We start from the raw sequence: 21,075 nt of genomic DNA, 5'->3' as shown, positions 1-21,075 counted from the left end.
NCAAAAAAGAGAGGAAAAAAAGGAAGCATGCCAACAAGATCTAGAAAATAGCCTCAAAAGGGCAAATCTAAGAGTTATTGATCTTAAGGAGAAGGCAGGGAGACAGAAGGGGATAGGAAGTTTATTAAAGGAATAATAATGATGGCAGCAGTGGCCAGTCTGGAGCAGCTGTTATTGAGATACCACCTGCAGCGGGGCAGGTGAAGGGAGGTTGTGAGTTCTGTGGTGCTGGTGGGAGCTGGGAATGGGTGAGAGCCCTGCCCCCTGGTGAAAAGCAGGAGCCTGTGCTCCTGGGCAGAGCTGCAGCTGCGCAGCCAGGGCTCCAGACCTGAGCATCCCTACACTCTTGGGCATCCAGGAAGCCCTTGTCCCCCAGGCTTGGAAGTGTCTGCTCCTATTCCCTGGCCTCTTCCCACTCCTGGTTCCCACTCCAGTGCACAGCAAAGCTATGGCTGATCCTGGGCACTATCGTGACTCAGACGGGCTCCTGGGCAGAAAGGAGCAGGTCCCTGGTGAAACCTCACCTTCAAGCCAGGGACTACCTGAAGCCTGGGGTCTGGGCTGCCAGCTGTAGGTGGAGTCCATGGCCCAGAGTGAGAACCCTCCTACTCTTAGCACCATTGCTTACATATGCTAAGGAGGGCAGTGGCATAGCTTAAGGTACTTGATTTATTCAGAACCTGAGCAACAAGTAGTCTGACAAATTGGAAACGTTTTGTTCTAACTCTCTACTCTCCTCCAACTTGCTATGTGACCTTGAATAACACCCTTGGCCACTCTGAACCTTTAGATTATCCTCTTCCAAGGTGAGGTACCAGCAAATTAAAATGTCAAGTGGCTTTCAAAGTTTGAGTCACTGCTCTTTGCCATGAAAAATGAAATGCCCCGGACTTAAAGGGCTTTGCATAGTTTGTCTGGGACCTAAAGGAGAAGTAAGAAATGGGTGCGGGCCTGGCACGTCAAGCTCCCAGCAGAGTGCAAACATCATCTCATGAAGCTTCAGGCACTGCTGGCTTCCTGCAGGTGTTAGATCTGAAAGCAGCCAGTCGGGCTTCTCAGTTCTCATTTTTCCCTTGTCAGTAGGGGGAATCTGTGGACTCACTTGAGGGGCTGGACTTCATTCTTGACTCTCTTCTCTACCCTGAGAGCTAATCACTAATTTTGAGCCATTTCATCTCCTAAATAGCTTCAGGCCACCTACTTATCTCCATTCACCCTGACGTCCTCGAGTCTAGGCTCTGGGTTCCTGTACCAGCCTCCTAATTCATGTGCTCCCTGGTTGGCAAGGAAGCTAGAGTCATGTTGGGAATGAAACCAGGATCACTCCTCTCTCCTGCTGAAGCCCTTCAAAGCTTCTCTGCCACCGTAACATAAAGTTCAAACTCTTTGCATTGCTTCCACTGCCCTCTATAATCATCTATTTCTCCAGCCCCTTCTGCCCCTGCCCTTGTAACCCCAGCCACATTGAACTACTTGCCCCAGTGCTTCCTTTCCTACCTCCAGCGCTTCCACAAGCTATTATGTGAGGAACCACTGTCTTTGCCATTTCAGTTCGATAACTTCCACTTGATCTTTAGGCCTCTCAATTTGGGAGGCACTTTCTCCCCCCAGTTCCCCTGACTTACTATGTCTGGCTTAGGCTGAAATTTTTCCTCCTTTGATAATTCTGATTAACCGGGGGTGGGGAGCCTCTGCCTGGAATGCTAGTTTGAGAAGGTTTTCAGGGCCAAGGTTAGTAGGAAAGAGCTGTGAATGGTTAAATGTATTTGAAATGGAAGGAAGAGTGGGTGTGGGCAGCCTCACCTTCGCCTTCCTTGATGTAATACTGCCTATCTTCTAGGTCAAGCCCACTCTTTCTCCCGTGCAATCCTCTGGCTGCTTCTGCTCTCACTGATTGCACTTTCTCCAAATGTGTTTGTGTAAATTAGAGTCACATGCCTTGGCCCTGCATCGTTCCATAATTGCATTAGGCATTATTTTTGTCTCCTGGTCTAGACTAGAAACTCTGAGAAAGCAGAAACCTTTCACTGTAATCCTTAATGCTCTTCTCTGGCACAACTGGAGAACAGGTGCTGGTGCGTGACTCTATAGCTGTTTGCAAACTTTGGCTTCTGATCCCCACTACCCTGTAGATGGCCACTTGTTCTTGAATCTACACTCCTCCCTGCAGCTTCGAAGCCCCTGTGCTTCTGTGCTGCCTCTCTGGGCTTACCTCCTGTCACTTGCCCCACCTGGAACTCTGCTCTCGCCTGCCTGTGCTCTGCCTGAACGTCTCATGGCTCTCTCCTTCACATCATTCAGGTCTCAATTTCAATGTCACCTTTTCAGAGACTTTCCTGACCATCTGGCTACTCCTTTGTGACTCTCTAGAACCTTACCTTGCTTTATATGCTTTAAATCACAGTCTTACTTTCTGAAATTATTTATTGATGTGCTTCCTTTTTTCTTATTCTTTGTCTTTCCCTACGACCCAGCCTCCACAAATAAGCTTCCTGAAGGCCGTGTTTACTCTGCCTTGCTCTCATTGTATCCTTAGGCCAGGTGCTATTGCTGACTGGATGGATGGATGGATGAATGAATGAATAAATGAGTGAATGCCTAATGAATGGGCTGTCTGCTTTCAATATTGATCCAGTAGAACTCTACCCAGAAGTTCATTTTCCAGACCTTTGAGATGATGGCCTTTGGCTCTGCAAATTCAGGAGAATTGTAGATGGCCTCTTGCTTTTTAAGAGAAAGCTGTATTTATTGGAAAGAAAAAAACATAAGAGAAAGGAAATGATTGCTGAATTTCTGTGTGAAATGGCCTGTCTGAAAGGCAAAGGAGGCATCTTTTTGCTCCTCAGCTTCTCAGCCTCCTGGGAAGAGACAAGACCATGAAAAGGCCCCTTCTGGTGGCCATATTTGTTGAAACAATGAGCCATGTTTCACAGCTGACTCATCAGAAATGAACAAACACCCTCTTTCTATCCGGCTCTGAGCCTTGGACTTGAGAATCCCCTGAAGAATGTTAAGGGGGTTTAATGTTTCTCAGCAGAAACTGCTTTTGGAGAAAGGAAACCAGGAGGAGGGAAGCATTTTACTGTTTTCCTTTTGGTCTTAACAAACAAGGCCTGTTCAGTAGAACCTCTTTTCTTTCTTTCTTTGCTTGTTTGTTTGTTTCTTTCTCTCTTTCCTTTCTTTCTTCTTTTCTTTCTTTGTCTTTCTTTTTCTCTTTCTCTCTCTCTTTCTTTCTCCTTTCTCTTTCTCTCTTTCTCCTTCCCTCCCTTCCTCCCTCCCTCCCTCCATTCCTTCCTTCCTTCCCCTCCCTTCCTTTCTTTCTTTTCTCTTTTTCTTTATTCTCTCTCTCTTTTTTGTTTGGTGTGATTTTTATTCCCTAAATTCTGTTTTGCAGTTTATGCTCAGAAGACTTCCATTTCCTCCAAGTCCAAGTGGAAAGCTGCATAGGCCACAATTGTTTTAGTTTTTAATATTTTTTACTGTGATCAATTTGGAAAATACCAAAAAGCAGAGAATGAAAATGAAAGCAATCTATTAATATATTCCCAGCATTCAGAGGCAACTCTTTAGGCTTTTGCTTCTCTTTGAAAATTGGGAGCACATCATATACAGTGCTTTTCCATCTGATAATATACCACAATGAGTCATGAATATTCTCATGAAAAAAAAAATTTTGCTTTGGTTTTATAAAACAGGGCACTTTTGTTATGGCAAATTTAAAAACAAATAAAACAAAACAACAAACCTAGATAGCACAGAGAAATAAATTAGAAAACCTACGCTTCTACCACTGAGAGATAATGACTACAAAGTTTGTACCCAACTATTCCTTAAAAATATATTCTTAAAAACATTCTAAAAACCTAATTTTACAAAAGACAAAGAGAGTCAAATTGTACATTCAGTGGGGCAAAAAAATAGCTTTCCATAATGTAAAATCAAGTAAATTTCATACACTACATGATTATTATGTGATAAATATATGACAAATTCTACTGGTCCAGCACCTTTGTCCTTGCCTTCCTTTACTATGGAGCATGCAAAGTAAAAAATATCCAGTTCCTTTGCAGTTGTGGGTGGCCATGTGAGATGTTCTGGCCAATAAGATGAAAGTAGATTTCTGAGAAAGGCTTCTCTTTGAAAATAAAAAGGAAGTCACTTACAAAAGAGAAGACTTCTGTCCTTTGTATTTCTCTCCTTTTTCCTTATTGCAATGTGGACTTGACACCTGGAATGCTGCAGCCATTTTGAAAACATGAGGACAAAATCTACAAGTGGAGGACAGTATAGAAAGAAAACAGTAGAAATTATTGATGATTTTCACGGCAACTTCCCCAGGTATGAACAGTCTTTCTCAGGAATTCTTGAGTGAGAAAAATGTCTCATACTTGGTTGAGCCATTATTTGTGGGTTTTCTGTTACATGCAGCTGAATACTCTCCAAACTGTTTTGTGATGCATGGCATTTAACCAAATCTAGCATTATTCATGTCTGTCCTGTATCTCTCCATGCTCCATGCCAAATTGTCAACTCTCAGATTAGAACTTGGGAGAGTCCTGTTCACAATAATATGCCTAATCCAGCAAGTTACATATTTCAGATACTGACTTCAGTGGGAGTTCATAACATCTGGCTGTTTCCACTTCCTTATTTTTTATTTTATTTTATTTCATTTTATTTTATTTTATTTATTTTTGAGACAGAATCTTACTCTGTTGCCCAGGCTGGAGTACAGTGGCACAATCTTGGCTCATAACAACCTCTGCCTCCTGGGTTCAAGCGATCCTCATGCCTCAGCCTCCTAAGTAGCTGGGATTACAAATGCTCACCACCACAGCCAGCTAATTTTTTGTATTTGCTGGTAGAGATGGGGTTTCAACATGTTGGCCAGGCTGGTCTCGAACTCCCAGCTTCAACTGATTTGCCTGCCTTGGCCTCCCAAAGTGCTGGGATTATAGGCGTGAACCACTGCACCCGCCTTATTTTATTTTTCTTTTGAGACAGGATGTTACTGTTTCACTGAGGCTGGAGTGCAGTGGTGCCGTCGTGTATCACTGCAACCCCAAATGCCTGGGCTTAAGTGGTCTTTCTATCTTAACCTTCTGAATAACTGGGACTACAAGTGCAGTCCACCATGCCTAGCTAATTTTTCTTTTCTTTAGGAATGAGGTATTGCTATGTTGCCCAGGCTAGTTTCAAACTCCTGGCCTCAAGCAATCCTCCTGCCTTGGCCTCCCAAAGTGCTAGGGTTACAGATATGTGCCACTGTGCCCAGTTCACTCCTTTATTTTTATGTAGGTTGCAAAATTTTTCTGTCCTCAAATCCCCATGAGTGACCAACTCACCATCTCCAAGTGAAGGATTGAGCTTTATACATCTGTAATCAACCCACAGCCCATTGCCTTGTGAATGGTGGATGCTCAATAAATATTAGTAATTGAATTGTTTAATTTTAACTCTCTGTTGTCTTGGTTACAGAATATGTCAGGCTTTTTGAGATTATTGATTTAGCCATCTTTATAGAATCCACAAACACAAAATGTTGTTTGTTTATCAAAATGCTAAGCAGAGCTATTAAAATGTCAACATATTCTTTTGTTTAAAGAATATTTTTAGCTTCCTGTCATCCAATAGCAATCAGTTAATTATTGTCACTAGCAACATATCTCAGTCTGGTGGTGAGATAACACATTTGAAAGAAAGGTTGTGTTTAGAAAGACCTTGAAATGATTAGTGAGGAAACTATGATTCTATTCATGTTGTCTTGTTGTGATTGCAAGTGGGATGTGGTCAATTAGCTGAGCTATGCTTTGTGCAGCCCAGACCTTTATAATTGAGGAGCTCGCATTCTTGCCTGTCTGGGTAGGCAATGGCTCAGCAGGGAGCCTCATGGCCAGACAGACAAGAGGGAAGAGGGCAATGTGGTTGCCCAGTGAGACTTCAAAACAAATTGATCCAGACTGTTTGTGATTCCAAAAGCCACCCAGTACTTGCAATGTGGTTCTCCTTGTGGACAATTGGGCAATGGGAGGGGGTGGGGACAGGGAACCTTAACCTCTGCCTAGCCACTCACAGCAAGATAAGAGGCAACTGCTCAATGTGTGTCTTCAGCTTAATGCCCTCTTTTGCCTGGCTCAGTCCATCTTCTACAGGGATGGGAGCCAGCATGATGAGGGAGAAGTTACTCAAGAGGCCAGTCTTCTTGGCTTTGGCCCTGAGGGATGCCTCTTGGGTCCTAGTAGCCTTTGGTCTTCACAACCAAACAGGCGAGTCACTTGAGCAACTGAAGAACCAAGACAGCTTGTGGCTGGGCTCCAGATGGGGAGGTCCCAGGAGAGGGTAGAGCAAAAGAGAAGGCTCTAAGGTTAGTTGGAAAGAATAGAACAGTGAAAACCACTGAGCTCTTTCATGCTCCTTTATCCTCCGAACTATTAGTCTAAATCAAAGTTCAGGTGTAATGGACCCCCTTTTGTGGAAAGATCACATTAACTGCCATAAGTCATTTTCTAAATGGAGGTATCAGGACAGGGTCCACAGGAAGTAAAGGCAGAAGATGCTGTGTTAGAAAGAATCATAGATGTCTGCACGTAATGAGCCTTAGAGGTTACTTAGGCCAACAATTGCCATTTACTAATATGGAAATGGCTAAAAGAGGGAGAGTGGCAGGCCTAAGGGGTCAGGGTACAACTGGGCTTCTTTATACCAGGCTTGGTGATCCTTCCCCATAGCTCTTCTGAGCCTCCTTTTGTATTTCTAGTGGGAAATGGCTCACACTCCCCTGCAGCCTCTGTGTTCTGATTGCTGTGCTCCGTAAGTCCTCCTTCTTCCCCTTCCACCCTCTCCCCACTGATGACCTTCCTTTCAGGGGCAAAACCCACCTGACTCCAGAAAAGCACATATCACATGCTGAGAATATAGTAGGTGTTCAGGCAACGTCAGCCTTCTCCCCCCTTTAGCATCCCTTTGATCCCTGGAAGATCAGGAAGCAATTGGAAACCCTAACTAGATGCTTTTTATGTGCTAAACTACATTGCAAGCTATTTCAGCAAGGGCTTTGCTTGGTCTCTCCTGTAAACTCAGGGCCTAGCTTGGGATACCGGCACATAGTGGGTGCTCAATACAAGCTTGTTGACAAAATAAATGAGCACCATGGGAAAAATGGTGTGATCCTCAGAACAGTCAGGGGAGGCTCCCAGGGGAGGTGGGGCTGAGCAGGGCTCTAGAAACAAGGCTACCTGTGATTCCTTTGTTTATTCATTATATCAATTTAATAAATACTTATTGTGCCAGGCATTCTTCTAGAATGATGGGAACACTGCAGCAAGCAAAACAAAACATCCTTGCTATTAAGAAGCTGACACCCTGGTGGAGGGGGATAGTTGATAGATAATAAGATCTCTACTGTTTTACGATGATTCGTGTAATGGAGGAAAATGGAGGAAGGTAGCAGGGACAGAAATGCTGGGTGGTGGTGGGAAGTTGAGGGAAAGCTGACGTTTTATATGAAGAGGTCAGAGAGAGCTTTACTTATGGAAAGGGGACTGTGAAGTACTCTGAAACAGATCACTGTGCCAGGGGATCCCACTCAGGCTCCGACAAACCCATTACTCCCCAGAACATTCTTTTCCTTTTGCTTCCCCATGTAAACCTCCTGGTAGTGGAATCAGGCTGGCTGGCTGGCGTAGGCAGGAGAATGGCATTGTGGGATGGAAAGGTGGTGGTGATCACAGGCAGACTGGGTGCTCAGTACCTGGAAGCTGTGAACCTCAGTCCCTGGCTTTCCAGGACTTGATTCAGTGGTCCCCAAGCTTAGGACTCTTCCCTCCAGGAACCAATAGCTCCCAGGCAAGACCATTAGAATGGCTTATCCAGTGCTGGGCTCTCCTCTGGGATTTTGGAGTTGTGGCCGAATTTGTGCTTGTGGGCAAATTTATAGTGGGGGAATCTGGATAGTGTCACATTGTGAAAAGGCAGCACATCCTGCATTCTAGATCGGAAGCTGAAATCCAGGCTGGGGAGGCATCCACCCCATTCTGGCAGAGATCCCTGGACCACTTTCTTGCTGGGGAGCTAGGCTGGCACATGGGATCCTCAGACTGGCCCTGACCAGGCAACGTCATCCTAAGGCTTGTGCTTCCAACTAGAATGTTAAGTGCTCTGCTTAAGGAGAAGGTTATATGAATTCTGTGAAAATGACCATGCTATTAACTGGTCTGGGATGATTGTTGTTTGGATATAAACAAAAAGGTGATCCTGGAGGCTGGAGAACTTTCGGTGACTATGGCGCATGTGCCTTTCCTGCCGAGAGCGGCATGGCTATCATCTGATTCCAGGAGGGGTGGTTGACTCCCAAATGGCAAAGATTCACCTGTTTAATATTCGTAAGAGTCCTTGGATTCTTAGGGGCAGAAAAGGATGTTTTTAGTCCTTACTACTTGCATATTTTACAGCAGGCTTTGATCTTTGTGATCAACAAGTTTGAACTGAGAGAGAAAATGTCAAGGTTGGTTGCCTTCCCGAAATACAAAGACAAATAGCTTCAAAGAGAAGAGAGGCCAGGGGAGCACTGTGTGCTCCGTTTATGATGGGCTTTGCTTTCAATACAGACACTTGCTTGGAGAGAATCTAAGACAGCTTACAACCCTCTCCCAGCACCTGTGTCTTGCAGAGGAGGAAATATAAACCTTGCCTCCTGGACTGTAACCTAAGGCCAGGCGGCTCAGCTCATTTTCTGCCAGTGGTGAAACCACGCAGACATTTATCTGTGCATACTAAAAGAATGAATCCCTGCTTTCCAGGACATGGGAAAATGGCATTTTGGGCCTAGTTGTTCTTGCTGCAAAAATAATCATGGTCATTGCATATGAAATAATTTAACTTATTATTATTTAAATTTTATTTTAAATGGCTGGGTTTTTTTTTTTTGGTTTCACATTAGACTGTCTTACATTGAAGGAATACTTTATACTTTTCAGAATACTTTTATGTTTGTTATTACTGAATCATTGGTCTCAGTTTTCTCAGTTGGGGGGTGTAGGATGTGAACAACCTCAAGGGGAAGTGGTAGACATCACTACACATGCCAGCTTAGCTTGATCGGTCACCCTGTGAGGTGTTCTCAGGCCACTTCTGAGCTCTGCAGGAAGGTGTTTCCTGATGGATTAGTCAGGTCTATGATGAATGTCAGAGGAAGGAACTGGTTACCCAAAATTCTGTGAGGCCTCTCATCTTTTCCAACCATAACACTCCATGACTCTAGGACAAGGGTCAGTAGATTACAGCCCTGGGACCAAATCCATCCCACCACAAGTTTTTATTTGAATAGAATTTTACTGTAGTCTTTGTTTACATGCTATTCTTGGCAGCTTTTGTGCACCATGGTGGAGTTGATTAATTGTAATAGAGATTGTATGACCCACAAAGCCTAAAATATTTGCTATTTGTTCTTTTCAGAAAAGTTTGCCAACCCTGTCTTAGGGCAGTTTAGAGTACTTCTAAAAAACATGTATATATATATCCAACATCTCCATGAAGGAGGAAGGAAGATCCTAGTAGATTTACTTTAAGAATAAAGAAAGTGAGGCACAGAAAGAAGTGATTGCTTAGGGTCACAAAGCCAGGTATCACTGTATAGGTCCCCCAAGGCCCATAGTTCATTCCACTGCAACATGTGACTTCAAATTAGAATGTGCTAGTTTGGTGTGGAAGAGTTGATTTAATTTGTTTTAGGATAAGAGTTACACATCAAGTATTTAGCCGTAAACTAGGAGATTAATAGAATGTTTTTCATGTGCAAGACAGGGAGCTTGGAAATCCCTGCTTGTTATTGGACCTTGGGCACTTCATGTATTCAAGTGTGAGTCCTCCTAGTGAAAGATGATGAAACAGGAGTAGATATGTAAAAGATTTATTGGGGGGGGTGCTTGTGGAGGATGAAAGGAAACAGAGCAGAATAAGGCAGACCTTAGACGAGGGTGCAGGTCTGAACCCTGCGAACGGAGACAGTGAAGGAAGGATTGGGTCAGAGGAGCCTCAGACCACAGGGCAGCTCTGAGAAAGGCTGTCAGGCTGATGGGAAAAGGCTACATAGGGAGAAGAGGAGAGGACTGATTCCTATGTCCCCATTGTGTTCAGCTGCTGACCAGCAGTGGCCTGGGTTATGTGTAGCCCTGGCAGGAATGGCATGGTGGAGTCAACAGGGCAGCACTGAGAGGCTGCCAGTCAACCAGGAACCTGCAGCAGGTTCTCCTGAAGGGGAATGTAAACAGTGCTCCTCTGTGGCTGGCATGGCATGCATTATTGACCCACGCCATGGGTGAATGCTATGGCTGGGCCTGGCTCTGTGCTAGGCCTGGAGGCTACAGAGAGCTGAGAGAACATTGTTCCCATCCACAAGGACTCATGATCTAGCTGGGAAGACCAAACAAGCACACCTGAACAAGCAAATATGCATAAAGCAATAATAAAAGGGGGTGTGTAATGGAGTAGCCTGAAATTGTCAGGAACAATGTGTGCTATGGTTCAAAGGGGGACCCTGAGAGGAAAGCCTGGGATGTTCCCATTTGGCATGATGACAGGCATGTGTGCAGGGTGCTCTGAGTCATTTCAGCCTTCCCCACACCCACACGTCGCCTTCATCCATTTGGCATTCACTGAGTACCTACCAAGTACAAGGCTCTATGTTAGGTACACCAACTAGGTGGGTCCTTGGCCATAAACAAATCTATGATGTTGAGGGGTGTTATAGGCACTTGTGATGTTGAGGGGTGTTATAGGGGTGTTGAGTCATTTAAAAAAACAAATCTATAGAAATATGTTTGGGTTTGTGTGGGTCTCTTAATGACTAGGATCCACTTCCAGCCCGCCACTGCTGGTTTTGTTCTAGTTCCTTTGGACAGGCTCGTACCCTTCATGACAAGCCCTCTTCACCGGTCCCTGCCACTGGTTCCTCTACACTAAGGACTTCTTTCACAAACTGCTACCTCCTGTACTGACATTGTTTCAGGAAGGCAGAAAACTGCCAGGTTTGGCTCACCTCAGTGCCCCCAGTCATTAGCACCAAAGTAGATGCAAAATAAGTAACTGTTGAATGAGTGCTTATTTACGTCACAAGAGGGTTTCCTTTAAGTTCCTTTAAATACTGAGCTTTAATATATCAAGACCCTTTAGGATTTGTCTTCCACTCCTCAGGGCCTGTAAGAGCCTCAGAAGAAAGAGAGGGAGTTCTCATACATTTAGTCTTTGCAACAACAACTCAGCAGGGAAGTGACTGACAGTGTTCAAAGTCAGAGGGACATGGCTAGCAAGGGCCTTTATTGACCCCAGCACCCCCCTTGTCGGCCTTCTTAGTCCCCAGAAGGTACACTCTTTTCAAGACCTCTTCATAAGCCAAACAGAGCAATAATAGTTTTGGAAGGGGAGGGTGGCAGCAGCTGGAAACAGGATGAAGAAATAGAAAAGACCAAAGTCATGACTGATTAAAGACAAGTAGGAAATGCACATAAAGCATCTTCAACACATGAGAGCAAGTCACTAGGGTTTCCACGACCCTTTCAGAGTCACCGTCAGTGAGTTGGACATCTGGTGTCAAATAGGCTCACCCCGTGGGGATCCCAGCCCCGCTCAGCCCTGCTGAAGTCTCCCTTCCCCTCAGCAGTGAGAATGCTCCTGTAAGTTGGAACCAGGCAGGACAGGAGCCTGGGGCTCCATGTGAACACTCAAGCTGCGGACACATCTACCAGGAATGAAGCTACTGAGCTCCAAGTTTCGCTCCCCAGTTAGAAAACCCCCACCAGGCAATGCGAAGAAGACACCATTCATTGCATCATTAAATTATAACAAGCCCTGAAATGCACTCCAGAAGCCTGGGTCTGTTTGTCCTTGCAGTCAGAAGGAAGCCAGTGATTGGCTGGCCAAGCTCAGCCTAGCAGGCCTTATCTCTGACTGGTTATTATTTGATTAAAGAGGCTTCCTCCTTCTGTGGTGTTTCAAAACTGCACTGGGAGAATTCGCTGCTGCTGGGGGCCTCTTTCTGAGGTTACTAAGGAGCACCCAAAGTCCGTCAGCCTTTGGCCATACAAACGGGCACCCAGAGGAACCGGACTTTGCTTTTTATTCACCCACAGCCTGGGACCATCTTCTCCAGAGTCTCCATCAGCTTTGCTAATCAACTGATTGGAAATAATTCCTCAAACACCACCAAGTCAAGGATACAGGTATTTAAAAACCTGGGGGACAGGGTGTAATTTCTTAGGATGTCATGACAAGAGACACAGGGTTAGGACAAGGAAGCCAGGGAAGCAGAGTGGAATGCAGGAGAGGCAGACACAGTAGGAAGAAGAAAGACAAAGCAAAGAACTCAGAATCACGGAATTCTATGCAAAGGCAAAACTGAGGCTCTTGAGCATAATTATTTGCAGCTGCAAAGAGGTTTGTGCTGTAACATTCATATCTGTGTGCATTTGCTCCTCACGAAATCCTTCCCGAGTTTTTGCTACTCTTTTGGCCTCCATGTAATCCTCCACCCTGTTTCAGAAACCCCAAAGTCCTGAGAAGATTTTGGACACTTTATGAAAAATCTAATTGCTTTAGCTTGAAACGTCATCAAATCTGATTTGCAAATGGCACATGGCCTTCAAAGGCTCTGCTTAGTAGTCCAAATCCTGGTACCAATCCTCATGATGTTGGCTACAGAGAAAGAGGAGGGGCTGAACCCCTCTTTTATGAAAGTTTCTTTCCCACTTTAAGGTCTGTGTTTAATGGGTGATATTAATTATTATCCCCACTGTATTCCTACTCAGGGGTGTTTTCTGAGCTTTGGTCAGGCAGATAGCTTTATGTCAAAGGACTTTCTCACTGTAGGGGAAAACTGGGCTCCATGTGGGGCCAGCAGGATTTAACCATCTGGAATGAAGATGAAAGACAGCGGAAAAGACAGACCTCATTTGCTCTGTTCGATTTGGCTGGAGGTGGCGGCAGAGGGGAAGATATGATGCAAAACCAAGGGAAACAATGCTTTTTATTTTAGTACTGTGTGGAAAAGAATGCTTTTATAGTACGTCGGTATTCTTAACACTGATTTTTCCCTATATGCATTGCAGGTTAAGAAGTAAGCATGCCAACAGCATTTTCTCTCTCCACTCTTTGTGGCTGACTTTATTCCCAAGTATTTCTGTCCATGTTGTCTTAATTCTCAGTGTTGGTATCCGATCGTCCCTGCTTTATTAGCTGCAGCAGAATGAGTCCGTGGATCCCCCACAGGACGGTGAAGAGGCTTCCTGTGCTAACTACTGTGGTCCCTAGGGAGCCTTCTCTGCAGGGGCCCTATGGGATTTCCTGACATTACTCAGAGCATGAGGGCCAGGAAGTTTGTCATAATAACTCATGCTCTTCTTCCTAAATTTGTGGAAACTGCCAAGAGGCAGAGGGCAAGCCCGGTGCAGGGGTTATGCTTCTCGCATGTGATTCTTCTCTGCTCTGTTAGAACCATTTCTCTCTTTGCCATTACCTGCATGGTCTGGATCCTGTGTGCCTCTTGGGGCTCTTTCCTCATCCTTCTCTACCGCTGTCTCACCACAGGAACACTCTTCCAGTTTTCCGGACCCACCATGGTCAAACCTTATCACATGTTATCCTGTCTGCTTAAAGCATTCTTCACCCTACCCTGCCCCCTGGTCTGACCAAGTCAGATCAGTCATCTCTCTTTCTGAGTAAATCTACTTCCTCTGCTATGAGGTTAGAGTCCCCTGAACTTCCCCTTATTGGACCACTAACCATATTGTCATATGATTGCTTGTTTCCTGATCCATAGTCCCGGCCAGACTGACAGCTATGAAGGGAGGGTTCATGCCTTTATTGCTCTCAGCCAGGACCCCAGCACCTAGGAATCCATGACACCCAGTAGACTCTTTCTTGTAATAATGGCTAACATTGATGGAGTGTCTTCTGTGTACCCAGCACTCTTCTAAGGGCTCTGTACTTATTAACTCAGTCCCCACAATGAGCCACTGAGGTCACTGAGGTGAGTGTTAACCCCATTTAACAGATGAGCAAACTATAAGTTAAGGAAGCTGCCTAAGTTAGCACAGTAAATGGCAGACTTCAGAGCCCATACTTTTTTTTTTAACATCTATGTCATGATGGCCACTCTAGGACTGAATGAGCCAGTAAGAAATTGATGAATGATAGCAGGCTGATGGTAAACACATAGCAACTGCTTCACCTGCTTGGTTGGACCCCATTCATTCAGCTGGGTCTACTGAGCACCAACCACGTGCTAAGCTGTGAGCCAGGTTTTGAGAATTCAGCGATTAGCAAGCACAGACCCTGGGCTGAGATGCTTTCAGTTCTGAGATCTGCTCTGTTCTCTCTGTCAGGATCAGCTTTCCTCATCTCCCTCTTAAGCCATGGTAGCCAGGGTTAAGCACTCACAGTCTCTCACCTACACACGAAGAGAAGCCCCAAATCTGGAGTTTGTTTCAGCCTTGAAGGACGTGCTTAATGAAGCTAGCATTGTCCAGAAGTGGACTGTATCTCAGGCACCGTGCTGAGTGCTTTGCCCTGGCTGTCTCATATTTCCTCCTTATGAGGTAGGGGGGTTAGCACCACCCTGTGTTTCAGATGAAACAAACCAAGGCTAAGAGAGCATAAGGAACATGCCACGCTGGTGAGTACTAGAGCCGAGACTCAATGGTAGGCTGGTCTCGCCTCCAAGCCTTTGCCCTTTCCTTCTACCGGGGGCTTTCTCCAGACCCCCAGCTTTGGGCTGACTGCATTCTGGTGCCTGGTTTCTGTTAATAAAAGTAACGGCAAAAAACACAATTACTTTTGCACCAGCCTAATAATATTCCTATCAGACCGATATTCCTGTCGGTATGCCTCCCCAGTTACTAAGTTGGGGTTTGTTCCCTGCTTGGTGGTCCTCAGCCCCCTCTTCCTTGCCTGGAACCCTGACTTAGCATCTTCTTGGACAACTGAGGCTTGTGGGCTCCACACTTGTACATGACTTGGCAAGATGGGACACCCGCCTGGAGACACCTGCTTTGAGCAGCCCTAAGTCTCCAAGTGACCCCTCCTCTTCTCCTCTCTCAGGGAATAGCCTTGGGGCATCTGGTTCTAGAACATCGCATTTGAAAAAGTCTAAACCAAGGTCTACAGCTTAAGAAACCCTCATAAATCTGTTAATCTTTTGTTAGAAAAGCAGACAGCCTAAGGAAAAAGGTCATTAGAATCCACAAGTGGATCTTGCTTTTTTCACTTGTTATTTAAATTGTCCAAGGTCTAGTTTCCTCCTTTGTAAAGTGAGTGTAATCATTTCTCATGAGGTTACTTTGAGAGTACAGATTCTGTGTTGAGTAAGTATCAGTTGTGCGCTTACTGTGTATGAGGCACGGTGGGTAGAGTGGAAGATGTGCCTGTTCTTGTGGAACTTACAGTTGACCGACATTAAAAAGAAAGCACACAAACAAATGGGTCAGTCCCATATAGGATGAGAACAAGAACAAAGAACCTAGTTTAAATGGGGCGGGAGCTAGCCAAGAAAAGATTCTTTGATGAACCAACAGGATTTGAACCCTTCCTGCATTCGACCGGAATGCAGGAAGTGCTCACTACCTGCCGCCCTGGCCATGGACCTGCACCTCTCTGGGGCTCAGAGTCTTGAGCATAAAATGAGAGAGTTGGACTGAATGATCCTCAGCATAAAATGAGACTGAGTTGCCCGCCTCTGGCATTTTATGATTTGATGGCAGGTTAGACCCAGATGAAACGAGGACCTCTGACTCCCTGTCCTGGGCTCTCCTTCCCCAGGTGCTTCTGCTGGTGGAGAGAAGCTAGGCCCAAACTCAAGGACGGTGGGAGGAAGAAGTGGCCTGTTCTGCCTCCTAGAATCCCCTTTCTCTCAGCACCTCCCTTCTACTTCCCCCAGTTGGAGCCCAGCATTCACCCCACTGCAGTCAATCCTATCAGAAGAAGCCCCTAAGCCCCTTTCCAGGAACTACGTGCATCCTTCCTGTAGACCTAGTTCTCTGTGTCCTTCCTCTCTAAGCACCTGCATGTCTAGCCTGGGCAATCAACCCACCTGAGATGGGATTCTTTGGATGGTGAAATTCTGAGAACAGGAAGGCTGTGAGGGCAGCAGGGAGCTGAGGATTTGAGAACAGGCCCAGGTCTGTTCCTTGGCTGCCCATGAGTGCTCCCAACGCTTTCCAGTCGACCTCCCCCAGGAGCACCATGTTCCCTTTGCACAGCACACCATATCTATTGTGGGCTCTTATTAGTGACATGTCTTGCAAATGGCTGGTTAGCATTTTTTACAGACACAGCAGAAACTCTGGAGGTGGTGGGGAGGCGAGGTTTTCAGAGGGTGATGAAAGGAAATGCTTAGCCTCAGGCTCCCGAAAGAATGGGGTTATCAGCATCTTTAATTCTCTCCCACCTTTCCTGAGTTGGGTGGAGGGAGGCTGTCCCCTCAACCTCTCCAGAAGCATATCCATTCTTTCTCCCTCTCCTCTTCCCTACCTGGGGTCTCATTCTTGCCTTCAGTTATCTGTTAGCCCATCCCCTCCTATTGCTGGCTGGTCATGGGCTTAGTGGGACCTCCAGGGCCATTGGTGTTTTAGCTGATGATGTCTAAAGAGGGCAATAATGGTGGGAAAACTGCGGTAGGCCGGAGACTTCAGGGCACACAACTCTTCTCCATATGAATTCAAGATTTGAAAACTCCCTGTTTGACAGTAGAGTCATAGAGAGTTGAATGTTAAGAAAGGGACAGAGATGCTATGCAACAAAACACAAGATCAAGAACTGTTTCCCAAGAGAAGTTGATTAGCAAGTTGTACCCCAAGGCAATGACCCCCAATAGCTCCTAAGAGGAAAATTACAGTATATGTGCAATGAAAAGTTCACTTTCATCCTTCAGTTCCCAGAACCTCGTGGTACTGGATTCTCCAAGTGACACAGCATGTTGGATGTGTCAGGCTGAGCCAGTGCTAATTAAAACACTGCATCACAGCTCCTGGGTTCTCCAGGCACAGGCAGGCAGGAGCCCTTTTTCCACCCCTTGCCTGGGTGCACTTGCTTAGTGAGCTTTGCATGTAAACTCCACTTATGCCCTGTGGGGCCAGCGGGAAGTATAGCTGTGTTGGGGGCTTCAATATCCTGCCAGAAATCAGATTGGCCATAAAAACACCCAAAATGAGTCTTGAAAGAAAGTAACATTCATTTCCCTGTGAGCTGGACATTCTGCAAGAAGGGGGTGGTTGCTGTAGAAATGAACGCCGAAGGCTGCTAGTAATGGTGTTTTTTTGCTTTTCTTTTTGTTTTTGTTTTTGTTTTGAGTCAATTCCAAAAAGTGACTATGAGGAACGGGGGCTGGGAAAATTAAAACCTTGGGACTGAGCACTCTGCTAGGACTTGGCTCTGGGAAAACCAGGAGGACCATGAAGCAGCAGCAGGCAGGAGGCTGGCTGCACCCCACTATCAGCTCTGCTCCCCCTCGGACATCTGCAGGTACTGTGGGAGAGGAGCTGAACTTTTGCTCAGCGATCCCCCGGGCTGGGGCAGCAGCAGTTTTGGCTCTCATCAGGCTCCCCTTGGGGTGCATTTCAATTGTCTTGTGGGTTGATGCTCAGGGTGAGCCTGCTGGGTAAGGCAGGGGTGGGGCTCTTCCACTACCCAGACAGAACAACACGCACTATTAGACACTAGAAAATGTGCTCTCTAATCCTCCAATGGCACGGATCCGTGAAGCAGCACTGTGTGTCCCTGGGGCTTTGCCATCGCTCTTTCAGTGCCTGACCACACCATGATGCCTGCCCCATGTCTAATCAGCTCCATGAATCAGGCCAACAAGGCACAGTCACTGCTGTCAAGGAACTCACAGCCCAATGGAAGAGACTGGTGATTAAACAGGCAATTTACTGCAGGATTACAGAGTGGAAAATGTGAGCAGACCATAGAACGGCGCAGTGTATTCACAGTGCAGTGTGTTTCTTCCCAACTCTCCCCCTCCCCAATCCCTGTCCATGCCCTGAACACCATCTCCATTCCAGCTGGGTCTCAACTGATTCTTCTTCAGCCACCGCCCATGGTTGTTTAGCATTCATGGCAGCCACATGCCAGACCTCAGGTAGCTGTTGCTTTATGATTTTTTTTCCAGTCTAGGGTGAGTATATTCAATTTGAGGAACTTCCTTTCATTTTGAGAATCTATCCTTCCTGCTTGCTGGAATTTTAAAGCATTCTTTCTTTTACCAAATGATGGGGTTTGTTGATTGGTAATTTATGTTTAATTCAATGTTAACATCAAGACTCGGCAGAATAAAAAAGTTAGTATCCCTTGGTTTACTGCACTGATAGCTCAGAGTCCAGGAAGCATTGTTCAAAAAGCTGGTTGTCACCAAGGCTAACATTCATGCCCAAACCCATGTAGGAACCCTTGGGATATCCTTCTTAGTTTCTGATTTCCCAGCCTGTAGCAGAGTGGCAGAGTTGATCTATTCAAATTCCATTCACTTCCCCAAGACACTTAGCTGGCTATTGCAGCCAAATCCTTAAATAGAAACTACCATTTTCTTGGCATCCCAGGCTCCTGTATGTTTAATGCCTCAAGTATCCACTCTCTGGGCCAAAGTCATGAAAATCTAAAGGGGAAATTATCCATCTCAGAAAGCAGTTGCAATGGAAATAAAAGCAATTAGTACTTAGTGTTATCAGGATGTTTAATTTTTCACTGATATTTCAAGATAAAAGTTGATCTTCAGAGTGGTGTTAACTCAGGTCAACAGCTTCCACTTAGAAGCAGCTTAGAGACTGGTGCAAAGATGCCAGTACCTTGGCTTACGGTAGCCAAATCTTAGGAGTTCTCCATCCACCTGCTTCTGTTAGGGGACCTTGAGATCATTGGCTCTGCTGTGGTTAAATGAAGTCCCCTGATGCATGTGGTTATTGACACTTGAGATATGGTCCAGGGCACTGGAAGTCCCTCACTAGCTTGATGGATACAACAAAATGTCTACCAGGCAAGCTGCATCTCAAGAATGTAAGTGGAAAATCCAAGTTCTTGGACTTAAACATTGTTTAAAATAAGCAAGTCATGCTAAGCTTAGATATTTAGTGGCAAGAATCATTTTATTCTACCCATGTTTGCAATCTTGGCTTCTCTCTGTGACAGCAACTGCAAAAGGGACCCTCATGCTTGGGTTGAGTGCTTCTTGAGGTCAAGGATATACCTTTTGTGATATTGGTGGACACCTTTTCCCCCTGCCTGTCTCTCCCTTGAGACCCAACACATCTCCTGGCACATAGGAGGCCAGACATGGCTGTTGGTGACAATGGTAATGCAAAACGTACATTTTAAAGAGAACGTTTCTGGCAGTTTCTACCATGACCTTATGTGACGACTTAATTATTAATATTTTAACTTGCCCATTTTGTTATCAAAAGTTTCTTTTGTAAATCAAAAGTTTCTTTGATTTGATCATTGTGTTTGGTTTACACCCCTAAGAAAAGGAAGTTGAGGGAGCATGAAGCTGGTGGCCGGGCCCCTAGAGGGACACTGTGTTCCTCTGGAATCTGCGCTGGCTGCTTATGCAGGGGCAAGAGCATTGTGGAAGATTTTAGGCGATGTTTCTCATTGAGGCTCTGCCAGCTGTGTGGACCTGTGCAAGTCTCTTTATCTCTCTCGGTTTGGGTGTCCTTATCTGTAGAATGCATTAGGTTGGATCAGAATGGCTCAACCTTGGCACTATAAGTGCTATACATTAGATAATTCTTTTTGTTGTGGGGATGGTCCCATGCATTGTAGGACGTTTAGCAGTGTCCTGGTCTCTAACCACTAGATGCCAGTGGTACCCCTCCCTTCATTTGTGACAACTAAATGTATCTCCATACACATATCTCCTGGGGAAGAAAATCACCTCAGGTTGAGAACTATTGAATCAGATGACTTCTACCTGAGTTTGAGAAACCACATTAAGAGTTGTTAATACATCCTGTTTTATTGAGCTTCTACTCTGTGCTAGGCACTGTATTGTATATTCTAACACCTTTCTTGAAGGCATCTACTTCAAGAAAATCTGAATTAGAGCTGGATAATCTGAATTATTTGCACAGGCTTGGAGGTAGAGTGGAAAAGATAGAATCCCTGTTTCAATTCTTACTAGCCATATAAGCTCCATTTCCTCATCTGTAAAACATCAGATTTTCACACTGTTGTCAGGAACATATAGTGTGTAGGAAAGCAACAGATCATGGTAGACATACAATAATTAAACTTCTCTCCCCGACCACCAAGGGAGTCAGATCTGTGAAAATCATTAACTTTGCCATTGTTGCTCTATCTTTACAACCTATTCTTCTTCCCCTACAAACCCCTACCTCCCTCCCTACTCAAGCCAATGCTGATATATCATCTTAAAATCCCATCAATGATAGACTGGATAAAGAAAATGTGTTACATATATACCATGGAATATTATACAGCCTTAAAAAACGATGAGTTCATGTCCTTTGCAGGAACATAGATGAAGCTGGAAACCATCATTCTCAGCAAACTGACATAAGAACAGAAAACCAAACACCGCATGGTCTCACTCATAAGTCAGTGTTGAACAATGAGAACACGTGGACACAGGGAGGGTAACATCACACACTGGCACCTGTTGGGAGGTGGGGGGCTAGGGGAGGGATAGCATTAGGAGAAATACCTAATGTACATGATGGGGGGATGGATGCAGCAAACCACCATGCCACGTGTATACCTATGTAACAAACCTGCATGATCTGCACACATACCCAAGAACTTAAAGTATAATTTAAAAAAAATCCCCAACTGTTTATTTTGAGAAGAGCCCCCAGATCTCTTGTGTTACCAGGTTGTTGACTTGGGCCATCCTTGAAGGGGTTGTCTCTTTCTACCAAAAAAAAAAAAAAAAAGCAAAGAAAAAATTCTCTAATAATCAGAGATTTGCAGACAGTGTTGTTCTATCTGTGTGTTTGAGCAGGACAATGGCAATAGGAATTGAGGACAAGGGACCTTCTACCATGTGCACTAGCAGCCTGCTCCGCCTGGAGGCAC

The 21,075-nt window shown here is 45.2% G+C and overlaps 1 protein-coding gene across 3 annotated transcripts in view; it reads left to right on the top strand.

Moving 5' to 3' along the window:
• Window positions 1-11,989: 11,989 nt before the first annotated feature.
• GPAM (glycerol-3-phosphate acyltransferase, mitochondrial) overlaps window positions 11,990-21,075 on the top strand; it is a 63,958-nt gene continuing 54,872 nt past the window's right edge. Inside the window, exons 1-2 of one of the 3 annotated variants that reach the window (XM_017513742.2) lie at window positions 12,022-12,036; window positions 12,126-12,215. The gene's annotated coding sequence lies outside the window, so the exon portion shown is untranslated. Of the gene's footprint in view, window positions 12,216-17,430; window positions 17,509-21,075 lie in introns of those variants that run through there. The other 2 variants (XM_017513744.2, XM_037733211.1) reach the window with 2 other exon arrangements.

This window comes from Cebus imitator, unplaced genomic scaffold, assembly GCF_001604975.1.
Source record: "Cebus imitator isolate Cc_AM_T3 unplaced genomic scaffold, Cebus_imitator-1.0 Scaffold500, whole genome shotgun sequence".
Lineage (NCBI taxonomy): Eukaryota > Metazoa > Chordata > Mammalia > Primates > Cebidae > Cebus > Cebus imitator.
The sequence above is the reverse complement of the archived record's forward strand: the minus strand, read 5'-3'. Positions and strand labels throughout refer to the sequence as shown.